A 21,970-nucleotide genomic window follows, 5' to 3' on the forward strand; every position below is an offset into this window, starting at 1 on the left:
TTGTGGACTCATCTTAGCTTCTTCTTCTTCTTCACAAAGGAGAGGAGATCATTCAGTCCATTAAACTCACTTGTCTAGCTAATCGCTAAGATGTCCCCATATCTCATCCAGGCACATTTCTACAGGTTAATGATAGGTTCCATTTTCTTTATCTTGCTACTATTTAATTGCATATGGCATAAAAGTATTCTTTAATATTTAAATTCTATCAGGGACACAATCAAAACTGTGAATGATGTCATCAACTGAATGGTTTGCTAGGTCATATGTTTTGGAAATGTCCCTCACTCACACTAAAAATGTTCCAAACATACAAATTGCAACTGGAAGTTTCCCTGGCATTGAAGTTGGCATCAGCACAGCCAACACTCGCGCACTAACGGGTCCCCCTAAATACCACACACTATCTCTCAAAATGGAGAGAACTCTGGGCTTCCTTCCAGGCACCAAGCTCTCCTTGCTTCTCTGTGGTGGCTCCTTCAGCTTTCCATCCCTCATGGTCCCAGTTTTCACCATTGGTATAAAGAGACACTTTAAGGGCACCATCTGATGCCTTCAGCCACTCAAAGTCCACTTTGCCACCCAAACAGTCCTCTGCAATATGGGAAAGCCATCCATGTTTAAAACAGCAATATCACTCAACTCAACAGCTGCCTGCATACACACAAAATGAAGTAGATGGCAGGCAATTAAATGGAAATGCTGGTTAATTGCATGAATTGCTCAAGAGTGTCATTAGCTTGTTTATCTTTGAGGGTGCTAACTGAGCTGCAGGAACGTATCACTAAGTAATAAACAATCATTTTCAGATAAAGCCTTAAAAAAGTGCAATTTTGAATTTATGGTGACCTTGCGGCTGCTTAGATAATTGATAGCACATACGTAATAATGTTGTGTATGAAACTAGTAAATGTTCAAGTCATTAAAGAAGGTGGTATGGCTTTAGAACTGCCAGTTGTTTTTGTAGCTCTCGAGCCATCATTTCCGTTGTTAGTTTGCATTTGAATGTCAAATGTGCCGCAGTTTTCACAGTGAATTTTGGATTTCTGATGGTACGTTTTAGTAACTGGGACCTTCAAAGGCAGTTCTCAAACATTGTTGTTCACAGTGGGTTTGGTACCTTGAGAATTTCCCCGTGTTTAATATACTGAACGAATAGTAGGCTCTACACTGACCACACTCCATAAAGACCAATCCACTCATCTACCCAGCTTTCACAAACCTATTAAATCCACGTTTAGGATGGTCAGAGCCTGCGCTAGAGGCAAGGACAGGCAGAAGGCTGGAGCTAGCCTTGAATGGGGTACCAGTCCATCATGGGCACACTGAAAGGGCACACATTACCTTAAAACTGGTCAGTCAACCTAACCTGGATGACTTTGTAGGACAAATACGCAGGACTATCTACACTGAGATAAGAGGACTGATCATTGTGGCAGAGTCTCCGTCATTCTGTACTGCACTAAGCAAATTCCAAAAGTGAATGAATAAATGAGTGAATGAATGAATGTATGTCTTTATTGCCATCCAATAGACCGTTTGTTGCTTAGTACACTTATTTTCTTTCCTTCCTGCATTACTCTTCTTTTTCATCGCCAGCTTTCATTGTTATTTCTAATTTCCCTAGTAACATTACATCTTTGAAAAATTCATAGCATCCTGTTCTTTATATCCAGAAGATAAGTTGTGCTGCATTGCACATTATGATAAAAAGAAAAAAGCTGGCTTGGGGATGCTGAGCTTATTCGGTGGTTTCAGAAATATTTTATTGTTAAATATTAATATTCAGGGTGGCACGGAGGCGCAGTGGGTAGCGCTGCTGCCTCGCAGTTAGGAGACCCGGGTTCACTTCCTGGGTCCTCCCTGCGTGGAGTCTGCATGTTCTCTCCGTGTCTCCTCTCACAGTCCAAAGACTTAGGTTAGGTGCATTGGCGATCCTAAACTGTCCCTAGTGTGTGGTTGGTGTATGGGTGTGTGTGTGCCATGCAGTGGGCTGGTGCCCTGCCCGGGGTTTGTTTCCTGCCTTGCGCCCTGTGCTGGCTGGGATTGGCTTCAGCAGACCCCCGTGACCCTGTAGTTAGGATATAGTGGGTTGGATAATGGATGGATAGATGGACATTAATATTCAAGGTATTTAGAGACGTGCCATTAATTAGATTGTGTGCTCTGTCTTAATCAACACCTTTTCTTGAATATTTCTCTTTTTCCATGTTTTGATTAACATGTATATATTCCTATATATTACGTCCCTAGCAAATCGCTTTATAACATTTCTGAAACACTGTGCTCAGGTAGGCTCGATTAATCAAGAGAAACCCCCGTTGGATCATAATATATTAATTATAATTACTCTCTAACATCTACTGTATAACTAAATTGTACACAGTGTCAATGGAGGTACAGTATAATGTGGATAAGTACAATATGAGGTATGAATAATGATGAGAAAGCCACACTTATCTTCATGGTAAGTAATATACACAAGCATTTTGCATTGTATGGGTTTGCTGAAAAGGTGTAAAGTGGGTATTAAACAATAATTCAATCAAAACCTGACTAACCACAACTATAACTAAGCACAAAAATAAATGAAAAAATGTGAAAGAATCAAATGTAATCAGTACAGCAAAAAGAAGTTACAGAAATTGCAAAAAACGGGTGAAATGCCTTGAAAAATACCCACAATCCAGGTCAGGGCCTTTACTGGCCCGCTTACAGTTAGGTCTCTCCCTGGGCTGGCTGACCCTAAACTCAACAGACAGATTCAGTCTACATGGGCCTAAATGGAGCCTATGGCTTGAATTGACAAAGACAAAGCAATGTTCTTCATAATTAAAGACATAATTCAGAAATTACAAACAAGAATGAATAAACTTTCAAAGCTGGAAAAATCAAAAGGAGTATGTTCAAAATCCATAAAACAAGAATAAAATCTCGGCCAAAAATAATGGAAAAGCAGAAAAAAAAACAACAGAATACTCACAATAATTATCACTTGAACAACTCTACTGCACTTCTACTGGGATCTTCTCCTCTACTTGGACATAAGAGTGGATAATGGTCCCAGAATCAGTGACATTAGGGTATAAGGGAGCAAGACTAGCTTTCAATGAGAAGACCAGGAAGGGGTGGGTTCAGGAAGGTAAAAACCAGAAGTGATGTTGGAAGTGAAAGGACCATCAATCATCTGTTCTGCCAAGGGAGGAGGAGAAAAGGCATTAGGCAACAGCACCACCCTCTGGTTTGGATTGGATTTTTAAATGACTACTGAGGAACTCTCTCTCTCTTTCCCTTTATATATGTATATTGTCACACACGTGCGTTTAGGAGACAGCTAAAGGGCCTGGGGAACTGTAAAACTACACCAGACCAGGGAGTGGCAGGGTTTACTGACTGTTTCTCTCAGTTTCTTTTAGACCATTCCCGGGAAATCGCACCAGATTCCGGTGCCTCTGATGATGTCACTTCCGGCGCCGGCACCTCTGATGATGTCACTTCCAGCCCCGGCATCTCTGATGACATCACTTCCGGTTCTGGACTAGATAACATCATTTCCTTCCCAAATCTATTAAAACCAGCATCTCACCTCCAAATGATCAGTTCTGTTTTGGACTCTTGGAGTCTTGTGAGTATCTCTGTTCAAATATATAAAAACTGCTTTTGCAGCTGGGAAATAATATATTGGTGGCTGCCCCAAACCTTTGTGATGTCTGGAGACTCATTCTTATTACAATATATTGTGAGGGATAGCTGTGAACCTCACCTGGCCAGGGTGCCAATAACATGGTAGGACAGCAGAAGGCCGCTTAGTTGGGTCATTGCCCCATCCGGCATATTTGGACTTTTATTTTTTTGCCTCAGCCTTGTTGCCATCAGGGGGCACAGAAGGAACTGGCAAGCCCTACTTGGTTGGGCTCAAGCCTTACTTAGAAGTACTCCCAGGTCACAGCTTTGGGACACCAGAAGTACTTCAGGTTTTATACAAAACTAGCAGAGCCACTTTGGTCTAGGAGCCAGAGTTGGGAGGAGTAGGACAAAGCTTGCGTGAGGAGCAGAGGAAAAAGCTGAAAGAGTGAAAGACCCTAGAGTTACAGAGCATTGCTGTCTGCTATTTGCCTGTATTGTGGTTGTGGTATGGGAAACGCTTGCGTGGAAAGAGTTTCCCACAATAAAATGCCTTTGGGTTACTTAAGCACTTGTGTCCCTGTTTACTTGAAGGGAAAACAAAAACAATGCATGATGGTGTTAAAAAAAAGGATTAACAAAAGGTTGCCCCATAACAATTGGGCTATTGTTAAAGGTTCTAATAAGGATCTCATGAGTAGACTGTGGAGCTCTTCTTCTGGGGTCACTTAAGCCAGAAGTGATGTTTCCTTCCGGGCGGACTCATTTTTATAACCCAGGGACAGGAAGGTACAGAGTCAGTGGCCCTCACTGGGCAGTTTCTATGTGCTGTGGAGGAATAAAGAAGACAAGGCAGTTAGCGGCAGCTAGGGATGGTATCACATACCTGTAAAGAATTCTGGGGGAGATATATATATAGTAACAAGGCACTATACAAGCGCCGACCCGATACAGATTGGACACGGGAGGCATGTATAAAAATAAAAGACTTTCATTCCCCGTAATCCCCACAGGCACAACACAGTCCCAAACAACACACAACCGTAAATCGAAAACACTGCTCTCTTCTACCACCACTCCTCCACAAGCTTTGTCCTCTTCCTCTGGACTCTGGGTGTTGAGTGGTGGTTGCTGACTCCTTTAATGGCCCATCCGGAAGTACTCCAGGTGCTCGATCACCTGCTTCCAGTTAATTCGTCCCGTTGGGCTCAGGAGCCCATGCAGCGCCCCCCTGGCATCCACCCCAGATCGCAACAGGTCTGTGGAACTCCATCTCCCATGGACCCTGAAGCTGAAGCACCACTTGTTATAATATATTTTTTCTTTAATATTTATGTCACTATTTCTGGACAACACTGTTAAAATATTCATTCACATGTGCATGCTAAGTTTGGCACACAGGGCGTCAGCATTTAGAATTGCCAACCAAGCATTGGATTAGATAGCCAAAGACAACTGGAGGATTGTATAGTCAGCCTAAACACAGAATAGTATTTCTGTCCTCTGTCAGTACAAAATCTTCTTTCCTTGTTGGGAGAATGAGAACTGACATGTAGGCATTATGGAGGAGTTCAGTCCTTACCTGCCGTTGTTGGGAGGCAGCTAAAGGGCTCGAGTGAAGGCAGTTCTGAGGCATGCCGGGATGTGGCAGAGTACACTAACTCTCTTTCTCATATCCCTGTAGACCAAACCCGGGAGGCTCCACCTGGCTCTCTTGACATCACTTCTGAGACCGAACCAATGGAAACAGACCTTACCAGCTCCGGCCCCCCTGATGTCACATCCGGGCCTGATCCAATGAATAATGAACACGTGCCCGATCCTTATGACCTCACTTCCTGTCTTCCCCTTTAAAAGCCTACCCTTTACCCTTCTCCCGCAGTCTGGTTTTGGACTCCATTGTATGCACTTCAGTGCTAGTTACTTTGAAAACGACTTTTGCAGCCAGGATCCCAAATTATATGGGTGGCTGCCCCAAACCTTTATCTGTCTTTGTCCCGTTTTGTGACAATATACATATATATATATTTGATTTTTTTCTTCAATTTGAAATATATTAGAAAGGCCCTAATTTATTATCCTGTGCATTATCACCATGTGCTGATGAACATCTTTGTGGAGATTTCATCTCCGTCTCTACCTCTGTGCGGCATCCTGAAACCTTTGGCTTCCCTTATAACAGGAATTTCAATATGTTAAAGTGCTCAGATAAAGACAGTGAACCCTATGGAAGGCTGTGGTTTTTTTTTCTTGCTTATAGATGATGTCCAAACCAAGCAAATGATCAATTTTGAAATATGGAGGACCAATTGTTTTAATTCAGCCCTGCCTCTTTTGAAAAGCGAAACCTGACAAAGGATGTCCTCTCTGTGTACTCTATTTTGTCATCTGAGGCATCTAAAAATCAGACAGCTCTGCAACATGGGAATTGCATCACATTAACTAGAGGAATGGTTTAAATTACAGAAATTGGCCAGAGCTTTGTTTTAACCTTACATTGATTTAGTCATATAATGCCGTGGCCCCCTAGAGAACTCCCTTGTTTGTGGAGCTAAAATGGGCGCTAATGTTTCGCTGCATCCAAGCACACAAATCCCCTGAAGAGGAAGGTATCATTTAAGCTGTGGTTACTTAGAGGTGCATTATGTTAACTCGACACAGGAAAAAAAAAAAAAAACTACGAGTGAAAGTCTATGTTAATCACTGACTGGATCCTTAGGGAAAGTCACTAGTTTCTTCTGACCTTCGAAAATCAAATAACAGGCGAGAAATGCATCTAGCAGTCCAGCCGACCCTGCAATGAAATAGTATTGGAAAGATAAAACAAAACAGAGCTTTCTAATAGGATTTCAAGCAGTCTAAAAGGTGCCTTTCCAGAGGTGGCAGCTGTGTGAGAGTTTTTAATAAGCGATAGACTACAGAGCTCATAAAAATAATGTGCTCATTCTTGCAGTACCTTTAGCTCCTTTATAAGATGTCCTCATTTCTCCTCGCAGAAACTCCTGACTGTAGATGGGAATTTTGCTATTTTTATTCAACAAACAAATTTATCTGCACAGTATATTTCAGTTAATAATAGTGTAACATAATGTTCTGAAATCCTGCAGTTCAGGATTGCTAGGGATGGGTAGGAAAGGATCTACGCAGGAACAACATCTGTGCTCATGCCCACACAGGTCCAGTTTGGAATTACCAATTACAGTCAAAGACGCGTCTTTTGGGATGAGGGAGGAAAACAAGAGTACCTGGAGAAAAAGCCATGCTGACACAGGAAGAATGTGCAACCTCTATATGGACAATAGTGATGAGCGAATCCCACTGAATTCACTTTGCATCAAGTTTCGCAAAATGCATTGAAGTCAATGAGAAAGGTGAAAATGAACAAGTTTAGAGTGGCTGGCAATGGTGGCTTAAGTGACCCTAAGGGCCTGTTTCAATGTCCTCTCTCCTCATTATTCCATTCTACTAGTTTGCATCTCAGCACTACCTTAACAGTCAGGTGACAAGCTACAGTGACATGGATCCAGCATGCTATTCCCTGGCTTTAACTAATTCTATTTTATAATTTACTAGGGGGTTGTAAATATAAATGCTGAGGACATGTTTGCTCATTCTGCTCTTAGAGAGTGACACTTACATGCAATAATTCTGTTCCCGTTAATTTCATTTCTAGATAAATGACTTTTTGCTTTTTTATTTGTATTTTCACACTCAAGTTGTAGGAGAAGTGAGCCGGTGTACGAGAGACTTGCTCGCTCAGACCGTTACCAGCATTGAACTAATTTGTACTGGGGTTAAGTTGTGCTCTTAGAAAAAGTTGTTGGATGAATAAAATAGAAAAATATAAGCTGAAATACCCAGTGTTGCCTGGGAGGAAAAATATAATAAAAAAACCTCAACTTTAAAAATAAAAATAAATGAACAAACAATGAAGGCTCACTAATGTGCTTGTATTGTTCACTGAAGTGCCTTGTTATATACAATGTTTTTAGTTTTTCCATTTTTAGCCATTATATACAACTTCTTAGGACTTCCTACCCTTGAACTTGCCACATAAAGTTGTCCATGTGAGAAACAGGCAGTGTCCAAATTGATCCAGCAATGATTATCCAAACGTTCCCAGCGTCAAGTGGATGATAGCAGACATACAAGACCGAATTTCCAATTAGTCTGTTCCAATTGAAATTCTTTTACAATACCCCTTATCAAGCGGGGTCATTTTTTCTAAATCGCTTGTAATTCGACCTCTCCAAATTAGAATCATTGCTGTTATTGAACTATCTGGAGTATAAACACATGTTTGGTCTCTTTGTGAAGGTAACATTCTCTAGTTTCACCCTTAGTAGTCAGAATCACTGTAGGTGTGACTGATCAAAAGTTATGCACATTAGAACTCACAGAAAAAATGAATTTTTTTGTTCTCGCCTAAGTTTTTTTGTGAAAATAAAGGAAAATAAAGCTGCAGTAGGTAGGTGGGGACAGAAACACACCATGTACCAACAGAATAACTTGTTGACTACTCACATTTCAAATTTGAAAAGAATACCTGTAAAAATGACATTTTTACACCAGTTTTTATGTGGGCATGTCCAGGTGCTTTTTAGAGGGACCATTGGTTTATCCATTATGCACATTTTGGAACGTATGGAAAAAGTGTAATAACTTTTGAATGCTTCAACCCACAGATATCAATGAGGGCTCTACTGAAAGCTTACACCTAAAGGAATCTATATCTACACACAGTGTCACTCTATTAGTGATGGAAATTCATGTTCCATAATAAAAACAATAAAAAATACACATTTCTATATAAAAATAGTCAAAACAAGTCTTATGGGCTAAAAAAATATATATATATATATATTATTTTTTACTTTTTAATAAAATGCACACAAACTATATACATTTTGTTACAAACTGTTACAATACAGCTCAGCGTTTTTCCACATGCCACTGATTGTAGCAATCGTTAGCAGGCAGAAAGCACAAGGGCGTGTCACATGTCGCTCTCTGCCATTAGACGTCACCTGGTCCAATTGATCACTTTCACGCTGCGTACATGCCTCTATTATTTAATCGAGAGTGTATTTACGTTTATCTGTACTATTTCCATATTTAAAATGCGAAAAAACTAGGTGAAATCACAATAAACAACCACGCACCAAGTCTGCAGACTGGCACAAATGCCAGCTTCGCGCAGCTCCGATCGGTTTTGTTTACAAGTTGGTATGGCAAGTTACATATCTACGTGCTCAGCTGCTCATTGGCTGTAAGTTTGGAGTGTCACTCACAGCGTCCAATCAAACTGGTAGATTTGACACTCGTTGGCTATACGAGGTGCCAGTCACCCCCCAGACCCCTCGTAATTGGCCAACTTAGGTGTCAATCAGAAGCTAACACTTCCGTGTAACATGCTTTAGCATGGTTATTGCCGACAGAAACAAATTACGTCTGATATGATCAATAGAAATGAAAAAAAATGTCGGAGCTAGTCTCGAGTTAAAAAACGTTTTCTGGAGTTTTTGTCCCTTTGAGGATCTATCGTGTGTTTTGGACCTAATCGTTTTACTGGATTATATTCCCTGGAGCCTTACGGACAGAATGAGATCAATACTGCTCGGAAATATTGATGTTTGACTTGCAGAGGGTCTTCAAAGGTAGTCAAAGGTAGGAAAAGTCAGCTCTTAAAAAGTATTTACTTCTCTGTAAAAAAGGATTTAATGTCAGTGCTGTGGTTGTTGTGTGTTAAAATGGTTTATATCGGAAAGACGAGACTCTGAATTTTCATTTGATGTGTAGTGTGTCGAGGTGCATGACAGAGGGGCATGCACACATGGCTGTGATATGATTGTGACGTCGTAAAATCGTCGTTATGTACCGGGACCGGTACGTGTGCATGTTAAGGGTTTTAAAGGTTAAATATTTTACCTGTATAAAAATATAAGTTAAATATCATAGCTATATTTGGTCTATACTTTCGATTTCGATAACTTGGTTAAATTAGTTTTTTGAATATGAATGTTTTAAATAATATTTCCTATTTCTTTTTTACAAAAAATTTGTAACACCAACACGTTAGCTACGATGCTGCGAAACAAATGACATTTAGTTCATTAATGAATAAACAAAAACCGCAAAGAGAGCTGTTAAATCCACTAAATAAAAATAGGATGTTTATGGTAGATAAAAATAAAATTGCTTACTTATCTTATATATAATAGAGAGAGAGAGAGCAAGTGGTGATATACAGTCAGTTTTAGTCAAAATATAATCGCGGAATACGTTCAAAGTAGTGTAAAATAGATGGGAAAAGCAAAGCCTTTTGTAAGGTTTTTTGAAAGAGTATTTTTTGGTTTGTGGTGTAGTAGGAAGTTTTTACATGCAGAATTTTTGATGACGAAAACAAATGTCAATTTATATTAATATTATTATTAGGTTGATTTAATTCTATTACCACTACAACATTGTTAATATAAGAATAATGCAAGATGAAAATAGAATTAACAAAAACAAACATTAAATGACAAACAAATAAAACTGTGGATTTTTCATGATAAAACTGATGGTTGCTTTTACGGAGCACACCAGAAATGTTCTGAGCGTCAACTGGATGATAACATACAAACAAGACCGCAAGATTGTTACAGGCTGTTTAATATTATATATATATATATATATATATATATATATATATATATATATATACCGGACCGGAAGCATCATTATAGGTTGAGGCCGGAAGTGATGTCATCAGAAGAAGATGGAGGTGACGTTCCGACGGCCATCTTGGAACCCGGAAGTAAGGTCGGTTTAATTTTCTTCCTTTTGTCTGAAGAAAGTGTTAGTACCATAGATTGACCCACTGTCTCGCGATATTTCACTCACCTCCAGGCTTCTTGACTGCCTTCTATCGCACATGTGTGACAATATATATATATATATATATATATATATATATATATATATATATATATATATTGTCACACATGCCAGGGGCGACGACCCGGCTGGGATGCCATGAAGGACCGGAAGAGGGCGTGCGCCCACCTAGGATCACATGGGGACCGCCACCCTGGTTGTGTTGGGGGCCACGGGTAGAGGGCTTGGAAGCCCAACCCTGTAGGGACCCGTGGTCACCGCCAGGGGCACCCCGATGCCTTGGGAGCCCTGGACCTCAGCACTTCCGCCACACCAGGAAGTGCTGGGGGGAAGAGAAGCAGGGACACCCGGAGTGTTTCCAGGACAGCCGGCACTTCCGCCACACTGGGGTGTGTCGGCGGGTGATTGCCGGGGGGCACCTGGAGCACATCTGGGTGCGGATAAAAGGGGCCGCCTCCCTTCTTTCGAGGCTGGAGTCGGGTGGAGGCAGGACGAAGCAGAAGAGAGTGTGGAGGAGGCCCGAAGAAGAAGGCAGTGTGTGGCCAGGACTTTGTGGGGGTTTGTGTGCACTTGACTTTTGTAAATAGTTGTGTAAATAAATGTGTGGTGGTGGAAAACAACATGTCTGCCTGTCTGTGCCCGGGTTCTGTTCACATATATATATATATATATATATATATATATATATATATATATATATATATATATATATATATATATATGGCAGCTTGAGTCACAAAGACAGAATGAGTTAAAGTTAAAAGCAGCAGGGGCGCAGTAGAACTCAAACATAAAGAATGCTGGCAGTCACCTCCAGTTTGCCCTCTGGTGGTCGTTCCGATTGTCAACTGGATGATAACATGCATACAAGACAGCACAATCACCCTCCACCCTACCCAGAAGGGGGTGGGTTATGGCTGATTTCACCCTACAGTATTTTTAGTCGACCAATGAGAAACATGTGTTCCAAGTGTCATTAAAATCGCTCTAGCCGTTCAGAAGTGATGCTGGAACATACATACACACACACATACACACACACACACATTGACTTTTACATATATAGATAACAATTTGGAGTAAGCACTCTCAGGGTAAAGTAATCTGTAATTGGAGTCATACAGAATGTCTCTCCAGTTTAAGATTTTGAAAATTTGCCAAAGCTTTTCTTTGGGGAGTTTAAAATTTCATAAATGTGTACAGCATGCTCTGATTGAGATATCTCAGTGAAAATGAAACATTTATGACATATTTCTTTGACGATTAAGTGTACTAAATTTCAGTAAAATCTGTCAACTGGGAGCCGAGTTATTTCATGTGAACAGACAGACAGACGGACATGGAGATCACAGTAGTTGCTTATCGCATTATGTGCAAACACACCTAAACATGTAACTACTGCCACACTATAAGTGGGTCCTGTGATGGTATGATGCCTCACTGAAGTTCTGGTTCAGACATTGAGTCTGGTGCCATTCGAATAGGGGCACTTCGCGCCCAACGGCCGTGTTTTGGAATAAGCAGGTGCTGGTGGGCTATCCTATGATCCCTCTGCGGTCCTGAATTGAAGTAAGTGGGTTTGACAGTTAAGAGAATGTGTGCTTTTTATTTCATATGAATGATCTTTAGAGATCACATTTACTTTGAAAAGATAAATGATTCAGATTATTTTTTTTTCAAAATACATTGCCTGTGGCCAAATTTGCCTGCAACTTTATACTTCTAGCCTTAATTTTATTTCTCATCCATTTAATTCCCCCAGTACGATCAATGAATTGTTCTCTAATTGATTAAAAGAGCTCTACTAAAGCATTCATTCAATACACTGTCTGGATTTCCAGGGCCGCACTGCCGGTTGCTTAACTGCTCTTTAGGCAGTGCGTTTAAACTGCATGGTTTATTATAAAAAGAGTCGATTTGATGGCATAATGTAAAGATGTCGCTTTAATTATCTTGACTATATTACACATTCCAATATTGTATACTAATAATTCACAACAAATGTACAAAGAAGGGGGGCTTCTGATGAAAGTTTAATGCGCACTGATTTTAACAGACACATTTCCCGCTGCTCCTCCATATCACTTAACTCCCGCTTGCTTTCTGGCCAGGTCCATACTTTTGTTTTACACTGCCATTAACATGTGGGACCCCTAGGCGATTGGCAGTTAATCTGAATTTCACACAGTTTTTCCTTCCCTAATGAGAGCTTAATGCCTCCCTGTCCAGTGTGGAGAGCCAGCCGCATCGGTACCTGTGGTGAGATGATTGAGTCCGAATGATTAATGAACCCCTTTGCTGGTGGCTGTAATTTATACTGTGCGCTCTGAACCAAAAAATGAGAGATTCAGGCATGAGCCTGCTGTAATGTCTCATAACTGTCTGCTGACGCTCCTCAAGCTCTGCTGATTAATTACTGGCACTCCAATTAACTGGAGAATAACCCACTACACAATCCATCAAGTGCCATGCAAACACACAGCACCGACACCCACCCCCCCATCTCCCACCCTTGTCCATTCAAACCTGTTTGCCTAAAGAAAGTAGAAAAACAAATGCCTTCAAGACCGTTGTTTTTCTGCTTCCTTGTTAAATGGATTCGGCCTCAGACACCACAAACAAAAGGGAGAGATGAAAGAGGAGCTGCCACATCTGGTTTGTTTATGTAGAGGAAGACTAACACAGAATTTGACAAAAATATTCACCATAGTGTTGATTCCACTGGGGTGGAAGGGAGGTCCATGAACAACTCCAAGAGCTTCACCCTATAAATACAGGGAGTTTCAGTGACAACTGTGGCCACCAGAGGGCACTGCAGGACTTTTCAGCACTTCTGCAGAACCCCTAAGTGATCCAGGGGTTACCATGCAAGTTCTTATCATCGAATTGGGGCTTATTCATAGTGTGCTCCCGAGACCCTTAGCGGGATCCGTTTGTTAGCTCCTGGACTCCATTGCAGTTCAAATGTTTGTTTTGTTTAACAGCAGAGATTCTTCCTGGACCTTGTTGTGGTGACTGTATGGATAACGGGCGGGTGTGTCCAAGGTAACTTGAATTTAACTCTTAATGGCAGGGACTCTATAACAGAAGTTGGCTTCACAGTGATGACGACGTGAATCTGTCTTCAGGCAGTGAAATTCAAAAGGTTAATGAAGCCAAAAGGGATTCTGGGAATCTGAAAGTGACACTCACGTCACTCACACGTGTGTAAAGTGCTGTTCATATTATTATTATTATTTGTATCATTATTATACTTTCTACACTTCTGACTTTGTACGTTTAGTGTTTTGCACATTTTACAGTAGATTTAATAAAAATGTCATTTTTCAAGTCATAAAATGTAACGCTAAGAAGGTTAAATAAAGCAGTCAGGTCCGCCTGCACACTCACTGGCACCTCATCTGGAACACATGATTCTCATTTTATGGATCTGAAGTGGTGATAAATGTGGGGGTGGATTTATTTTTTCCATGTGACAGTTCTCTATTTTTGTTCATTTTGATTACTAGGGGGCTCTGCCCCCTGCTCGCTTTGCTCACCCACCCTCAGATTTGGTTTACCGCAGCATTTCTCAACCTTTAAGTATTTGCGACCCGAGTTTTCATAACAGTTTTAATCGCGCTCCCCCTAACGTTTTTTGAAAACCCAATAAAATGTATTCCTATATTTTTAGCTGCCGATACACCGCTACAAGTTTTATTATACCTACTTAACTTTTATTGACATTTATCTAACTCTATATTTATTTTTCTAGTATCAGAATGTAGTTTAAGCTAATTTGTTTTGGTTTCAATTGATGTATTTTTCATATTTTCAATTCTTGTTTTCTTTTTTTCACATCTTCGCGTCCCCCTTGTTTGTTACTTCTTTTGTTAACCCCACAGTTTGAGAACCGCCGGTTTACCAGATATACAGTTTAAAGAGATTGTTATTTTCATGGGAATTGTTGCATATGCATTATTTTCACTTTTAACGTTTGTAAAAACAATACTTGCCCTTTATTTCTGGCCCCGGGCATGGTTACATATTTCTCGCAGGACATATAACGCTGCTCGTGTTGTGAACACATGCTAAGGAGATGCCATCGAATCTGTTGCTGCTGCTGGCGAGCTGCCTGTTCTTTTGTCGCGCTGCACGTCGATCATTTAAAAGCCTGTACAGCAGCTGTCCTTTTGCCACTTCATGTCTCTGCTGTTCACGTTGTGAAGGTGGGGCTGAACGCACGCTAAGGAGTTGCAGTCGGATCATCTGCTGGCGAGCTGCGTATTCTGCTTGTTGTGCTTTTTGTCGCTCATTTCATACCCTGTACAGCAGCTGCCCTTTTGCCGCTCCGCATCTCTGCCGCTTGCGTTGTGAAGGGGGATGGTGGTGGAGGGTTGGGGCTGAACGGAGATGTGGTCGGATCATCTGCTTGCTTCCTGCTGCTGCTGGCGAGGTGCGTCTTCTGCTTGTCATTGTTTTAAGAGCTGGGAGCACATGATGTCTGTCTGCCAAAAGCATTCCAACAACTGCTCGGTTAGATGTCCGTGAACTTGTTTTAAATGTTGTTTCACTGCCTTGTCTCGCGTGACATTAAAATGTCTCTCGCAGAACATCAAATTGTCTTCCGAGAAGATCATGTCTCTTCTCCCTAGTCTCCCTCCCAGGATTTTTTGACTGAAAAAACCATGTAACTGTGATGTGTCATTTGTTCAAGGAGATCACCTTTATCTGTAGGCACTGTTTGCCTATTCCAATATGTTATAAAAATGTAACAGTTCTCATGGGATGTACTTACTTTTTCACATGACGGACGGTATGTCAAAGAGTGCATGCACCATTACACTCTGGCCATGGCCGACCCTCATTCAAAATGGCCAGAAGTACAGATAATGAACTCCACCACCTGCAGTCCCTGTTAAAAACACTTGAGGCATTACTCAAGGTGTTTTGACAATAATTATCTGTGTCTGTGTATGTTTCTGCCTGTTCTGTTGTACACTAAATTCTGTCCATTTTAAACATATCTCCACTTGTCTCAGACTTGCTTTTTCAGATCCAATAAAACACAAATCAGTCAACTTCAGCAGGCCTCAGCACTCATTAAGCAGATTTGGAAACAGCTGCCTAGGGCTCATTTGGCTGTAGATGGTAATCTCACACTTGCCAGTGGGCAGCGTTTAGTTCAGCTATGACAAAACAGGACATACCAGAGTCTGCTGCACTCACTTGTGCCAGTTAGAAATTCAAGGCCTCTGCAGCTGTACCCTTGTCCTGACCTTTTTTTTTTTCACTTTAACCCCCATATGAACCAATCAAAGTCAATGTCACAGGACAGGTTTATTAGCCATGGAGACCATTTTTGGGATTTTGCTGGAAATGCTTCCAACTTTTGATTTCCATAAATGTATTTTTTCTTTATTACTTACTTCTTTGTTACCGCTTTGTTGATGACGTCATTGTGTGTCGCCTTGGATAAGGGCGTCAGCCAAATAACAAATGGCTCACGCTTTCTGTCCGTCGATGCTCTCCAGTTACTAGGATGTCGTTGTGCATGCGTCAGCAATGACGTGTTATTTTATTTAAGAGCGAGGGGCTGCAGTAACTATTTGTTTGTAATTCACACAGAAAGTAAGTAAAAGAGTCTTGCAATGTAAAAGGATTAAAAAGAACCTTTCATCATAAATCCTCTTCTAATATTTCACCTTTTTCAAATAGCTTTTTTCAGATTTTGCCCAATAGAAGACAGTCTACCTGCTCGATTTACAATTTCAAACCTGCGGCACTTGTGACATATAAAAGAGCACCCAGTGATGTCCATTTTGTTAATGGAGAGACACTCTCGTTAGTCACAATTGCAATGAACATGGGGATTCACTTCACACTAGTCCAGTTGATCTGACAGGTAAAGCCCCCATTTTCATTTTTACATTCTATTGGCCATACAGTCTGTCTGAAAACACATTGAAAATCTAGTTGCATGAACTGAACTTTACTGATTCTTACACTTGAACTGAGGCATCAGTTAGGTCAGATATTTTTGTGCATCTTTTCTGTCATTAACCTTCCTGTCTCATTAGCCATTGTTCTATTCCATATGCTCAATTTAAAACTGATGGTAAACTGACCTAGATTCAAACATTTTTAATATCCTAAATTGATAATTGCAAATAGGACTTTCTAGACCTTGGTTAAGCTTAAACACATGGCTGTGGTTGCAATAACCCAACATATGAAACTCTTGCGAATTGGAGTGACAAAATGACAGAAATAGTATTGAGGCCTACAAAATGATCATAAAGCCCAAAAGAAGCTTTCTTCAGACCAGCTTAGCCTAGAAATCTACCTTCCTGCTTCTGGCCTAGTATGCCCCAACATGGATAGCTGGCTTCAAAAGTTCAAAAAGGCTATAGAAGTCCTAGAAAAAACAAAAAAATGCCTTATTATAGGGTGGTCCAGATCTAATTATGCAATTTTCATTACGCTATAACTTATTAAGTTTATTACATAGAAAATCCCCCAAAAAATCCCGGACCATCGAGAAATGTGCAAATTGACAACATATAGAATCGTCTTCGCACCGAACTGGAATCGTCCCCACATAAATCAAAGTCATCCAGACAATCTGGATCTGCATAATTAGATCTGGACCACCTTGGAGAGAAAGCGTAAAAACTTTGGCTAATAGAGACAATTTCCACAAAGAATCTTTATTGCAACAAATAATTTGCAATTCTAACAAAATGCTCAAAAGAGCAAAACGAGGCAAAAGGCAGGGCTGGATTAACCATTAAGCAAAATAAGCACATGCTTAGAGCATCAAGGGAAGGGAAAACAGAAACTTTCCATTGCCAGATTTACAATGGACCATATGATACATAACTACAAATGGTGCAGCTGAACCAGGCTCCACAAAAAGGGGCTCTCGTGTTAAATGAAAAAATGGTATACATACATTGTGGCAGTAGGGGGCACTAGTGCTCCCTTGAACCCTCAGGTACCACGCAAGACACTGGATAAAAGCGCAATATTCTTTATTCTTCTTTATCACAGTGCACCAAGCACCCTCCACACTACTCATATATTTAACTAACCACTAAATAAACACAATAAACTCTCCTCCTCGCCCAGACACTTCACCCTCCTACCTCCCAGCTCAGCTCAGCGTCTGGACTGAGGCATCATCCTTTTATAGCCCCTGACCCGGAGGTGTTCCTGTCCCAACAGTCCACAGTTCCTTATTCCTTCCGGGTCAGGGCAATCAGTCTTTTACTTCAACCCGGGAGCACATTGTTCCTTCCCGTCACGTGACCGTGACGAACTCCCGGGTCATAAGGCACAAAAGAGCCCATAAGCCACCCCACAGCGACTCCTGGTGGCCCCTATGGTATCCAGCAGGGCTGTGTATAAATACTACAAAGTCCATGAGGCCCCGCTGGACCTCGGGGCACTATCTTGCTGTCGGGAGAGCTCCCCCTGGCGGCCTGGGGGTGAGGACCGGCATGAGAAGCCGGCAGTCCTCTACAACATGTACTATAATAAAAATAACAATAAAGTAGTAAAATCTTTTAAGTCCTTAGGGCCTGTAAATGTCTTAATCCAGCCCTGCAAAAAGAATTTGCCTACAAAGACAACCGAGGTACACAAGTCCCAATATAAAATTCACAAGCAAAATCTATCGACAGAAGCAAAAGATTCAGAACCCAAAAAATATCAAAAGAAACCAAAAATAACTGGCTGGTCCTCTCACTCTGGCCTCCAGATAAAAGGCAGAGGGAGGAGCCAGAAGCAGTGATGTCAGAGTGACCACGCCCGCCCTAAGCTCCACCCACACAACACTCACAGTACTTAGTAACAAACATACCAGAAAATACAAAAATATTTGAAAAATATTGACAATAAATCATAAAATACACATAATTAATGTTATGACACAACAGACGCATAGTCACAATAGTCCCAGAAGACTAAACGGTCGTCTTCTTGCTGCTTCTGCTCAGAGTCTGCGTATTACCAAAAAGGTATTTTATTCACCAGCATGCCCTAATGTTTTAGTCATATGAGGATGAGACAAGCCTGTGTATGCAGGTCACTACTAATGATGAGTGAAATGATCAGTGTGAAAGCGAATTCATGAAAATACTCCCAAAATAATTTGTGTTTCGCTTCCATCAAGATGTGTGCTACTGACACAAGAAGAAAGGAGTTTAGTTTCAGTCTGGAAGCGTTTTCATGCATTACTTGTGTATGTATGTGTCTGCCTGTCATTTAGTGTTTAAATAAAGATCTCTAGTCAAAAATCGTCAGACTGTCGTCTGTCGAGGGTAAGACAGGAGCTAAGGTGAAATGTTAGGGTGCCAACTGGGCTACCTCATTTACTCAAAATAATAAGTTTGCTCAAATTAAGAAGTGCATGATGGTGTGACAAGAAAACAAAAGTAAAAAGTAGCCTTAGGCTGCAGTTTAATGGCTCTGGAGAGCAGTCAGGCTTCAGGATTGGCACTCCACAGTGGAGGTGGCTCATCTCCCAAATAAGACGCCTCTTTCCAGGAGCGCCCAGCGTTTATAGCTCATGGACCAGCTGGGTCAGGTACCCTCAAGTGGCATCTTTTCAGAGCTGTGGGTGGCACAGAAGAGTCCGCGCTTGCACCCCCTGCTGTCCTGGTGAGGCAGTGCCTACCTCTGACGACCCTGGTACGTGACCCTCTAATGAATGTATTGTATGTATTTCCTGTTATATGCAGACATTTTGTTGAGCTGCCAGATGTCAATTATGATGACAGACTTGGCGAATCACAATCCTAAAAATGAATCAGAGACAGAAAGAAATTTGAAGATCCATGACATCTGGAGAAAGCATGTCTTAATCGCTTCTGAAGGAATCAAGAAATAGCAAGGGGTAGTTGCTGGCAAACGTCACAGCACATTTGATTTGCACAGTGGGCCATTTTGGTCTGCCTTTGTGTGTAACGTGTCACATTTTAAACAACAGACTGCACCTCTGCAGTCATGTGAACGAGTGGCATAAACAGAATTGACTTTGCTGGTCTACGACAGATTACATGCATTACGTCAATGCAGAAAAGAACACAGGTAAGCACTGGAGTGTGAACAAGGCTTTAGGGAGCTGCATTACTTGATTTATACCCCTAAAATAAACCTTAGAACCTCACACAAGTCTTTTTACTGAGTAACACATTTTGTGAAATCACTTACAAAATGAACTTAAATTCAGTTTCATCACTAGCCACTGCCAACCTCAATGACATTTGACCATGTACTTCTATAAGTCTTCCATATTTAAACTTCTACTCAGCTTGATTTATCCTCATAGACGAAATGACCCTGCCGTCTTTAGTCATCAGCATTGGAGACACAATCTTCGGAGCTGAGCTTTTAATGTCACATCTCAACAGCACCCAGAAGAGTATGTTCCTCCCTGCAGAACATCGATCCTACCTTTAATCCTCTAAATGGGACCACGAGAGTTATCTTTCCAATGTCCATCTTGCTGGGATCATTAACCAATTAAAACATGTTATTTCCAGAGTCCTGATTTTGGTTGAGTAGGTTGACCCTGCTCTCCAACATCAAATTATCTTCCATACTCACTTGTAAAGCCTTAGAATAAGTCCAAAATTCTATGTTATTATTTTAAAATAACTTTTTTAAACAAAAGTACCATCCATCCACACTAGCTTTTTCACATAGTTTATGAAATTATCTCCCTCCCGTTCACGCTAAAATTACAAAAAATACATGTGATGTAGCCATTCACCTGTAAGCATTGGCAAAAACAGGACATAGAAATGTCCTCCTTAAAGACACAGTTATGCTGCTGGCCAGGAGATTTATCATTAAACTGTAACATCTAGTAATATAATAATAATAATAATAATAATAATAATAATAATAATAATAATAATAATTCTTTGCATTCATATAGCGCTTTTCTCACTACTCAAAGCGCTCAGCAATTGGAGGTTAAGGGCCTTGCTCAAGGGCCCAACAGAGCAGAGTCCCTTTTGGCATTTAAGGGATTCGAACCGGCAATCGGAAGGTCCCCAGCCTCAGAGCCACCTTCTGTGCATGTATGCAGAATTCAAATTGTACAAAACGCAATTTAAATGCACATAGGTAAGCAGGGGACTGTACTTTCTCTGGTCCTGTTCAATCTATATACATCAGACTTCCAATATGACTCGGAGTCCTGTCATGTGCAAAAGTTTGCTGATGACACTGCTATTGTGGGCTGCATCAGGAGTACAGAAAGTTAATCAAAGACTTTGTTAAATGGTGCGACTCAAACCACTTACACCTTAACACCAGCAAGACCAAGGAGCTGGTGGTGTGCTGGGGAGGCCCAGGCCCCTCATGGACCCTGTGATCATCAGAGGTGAATGTGTGCGGAGGGTGCAGACCTATAAATATCTGGGAGTGCAGCTGGATGACAAATTGGACTGGACTGCCAATACTGATGCTCTATGTAAGAAAGCTCAGAGCAGACTATACTTTCTGAGAAGGTTGGCATCTTTCAACATCTGCAGTAAGATGCTGCAGATATTCTACCAGACGGTTGTGGCGAGTGCCCTCTTCTACGCGGTGGTGTGCTGGGGTGGCAGCATAAAGATGAAAGACGCCTCACGCCTGGACAAACTTGTTAAGAAGGCAGGCTCTATTGTAGGAGTAAAGTTGGACAGCTTAACATCTGTGGCAGAGCGACGGGCATTAAGCAAACTCCTGTCAATCATGAAGAATCCACTGCATCCACTGAACAGTGTCATCTCCAGGCAGAGGAGTAGCTCCACTGACAGACTGAGGAGATCGTTCCTTCCCCACACTATGCGACTCTTCAGTTCCACCCGGGGGAGTAAATGTTAACATTAATTTTAATTTAATTTTTTTCATTTTTATTACTATTTAATTTAATATTGTTTCTTTGTATCAGTATACTGCTGCTGGATTATGTGAATTTCCCCTTGGGATTAATAAAGTATCTATCTATCTATCTATCTATCTATCTATCTATCTATCTATCTATCTATCTATCTATCTATCTATCTATCTATCTATCTATCACAACAAGCTCTATGTAAAGCAACTCCTCCATGTCTGCTATGTTGGAACATAGTTTTTTTTCCATTAAGGGTGACCAATCAGGTAATAAGATGTTATAATGACCAGGATCCAATTAGGAAAGGGTCACGTAATAAGCAAAAACCAATCAGAGCTCCATTTCAAAACTCTCCATTTTCTCGCATTTACACTTGAAAAGCTGAGCGGGTGTTTTTAGAAGTATGCAGCTTTGAATGTCTCCATTTTTCAGGGGTTAAAAACACTGGGGTGGTGTGTACTAAAGGTGAAAACAGATGTTTTTAAGTGAAAACATGGTAGTGTGGATGTCAAGGCCTGTCCTCGTTCCTGGCCCTTCATCACTCACATATACTCAGATTTTAGAGTGGATAGTCAAATTAACCGACAGGATTTT

Source organism: Polypterus senegalus, chromosome 17 (genome assembly GCF_016835505.1).
Source record: "Polypterus senegalus isolate Bchr_013 chromosome 17, ASM1683550v1, whole genome shotgun sequence".
NCBI lineage: Eukaryota > Metazoa > Chordata > Cladistia > Polypteriformes > Polypteridae > Polypterus > Polypterus senegalus.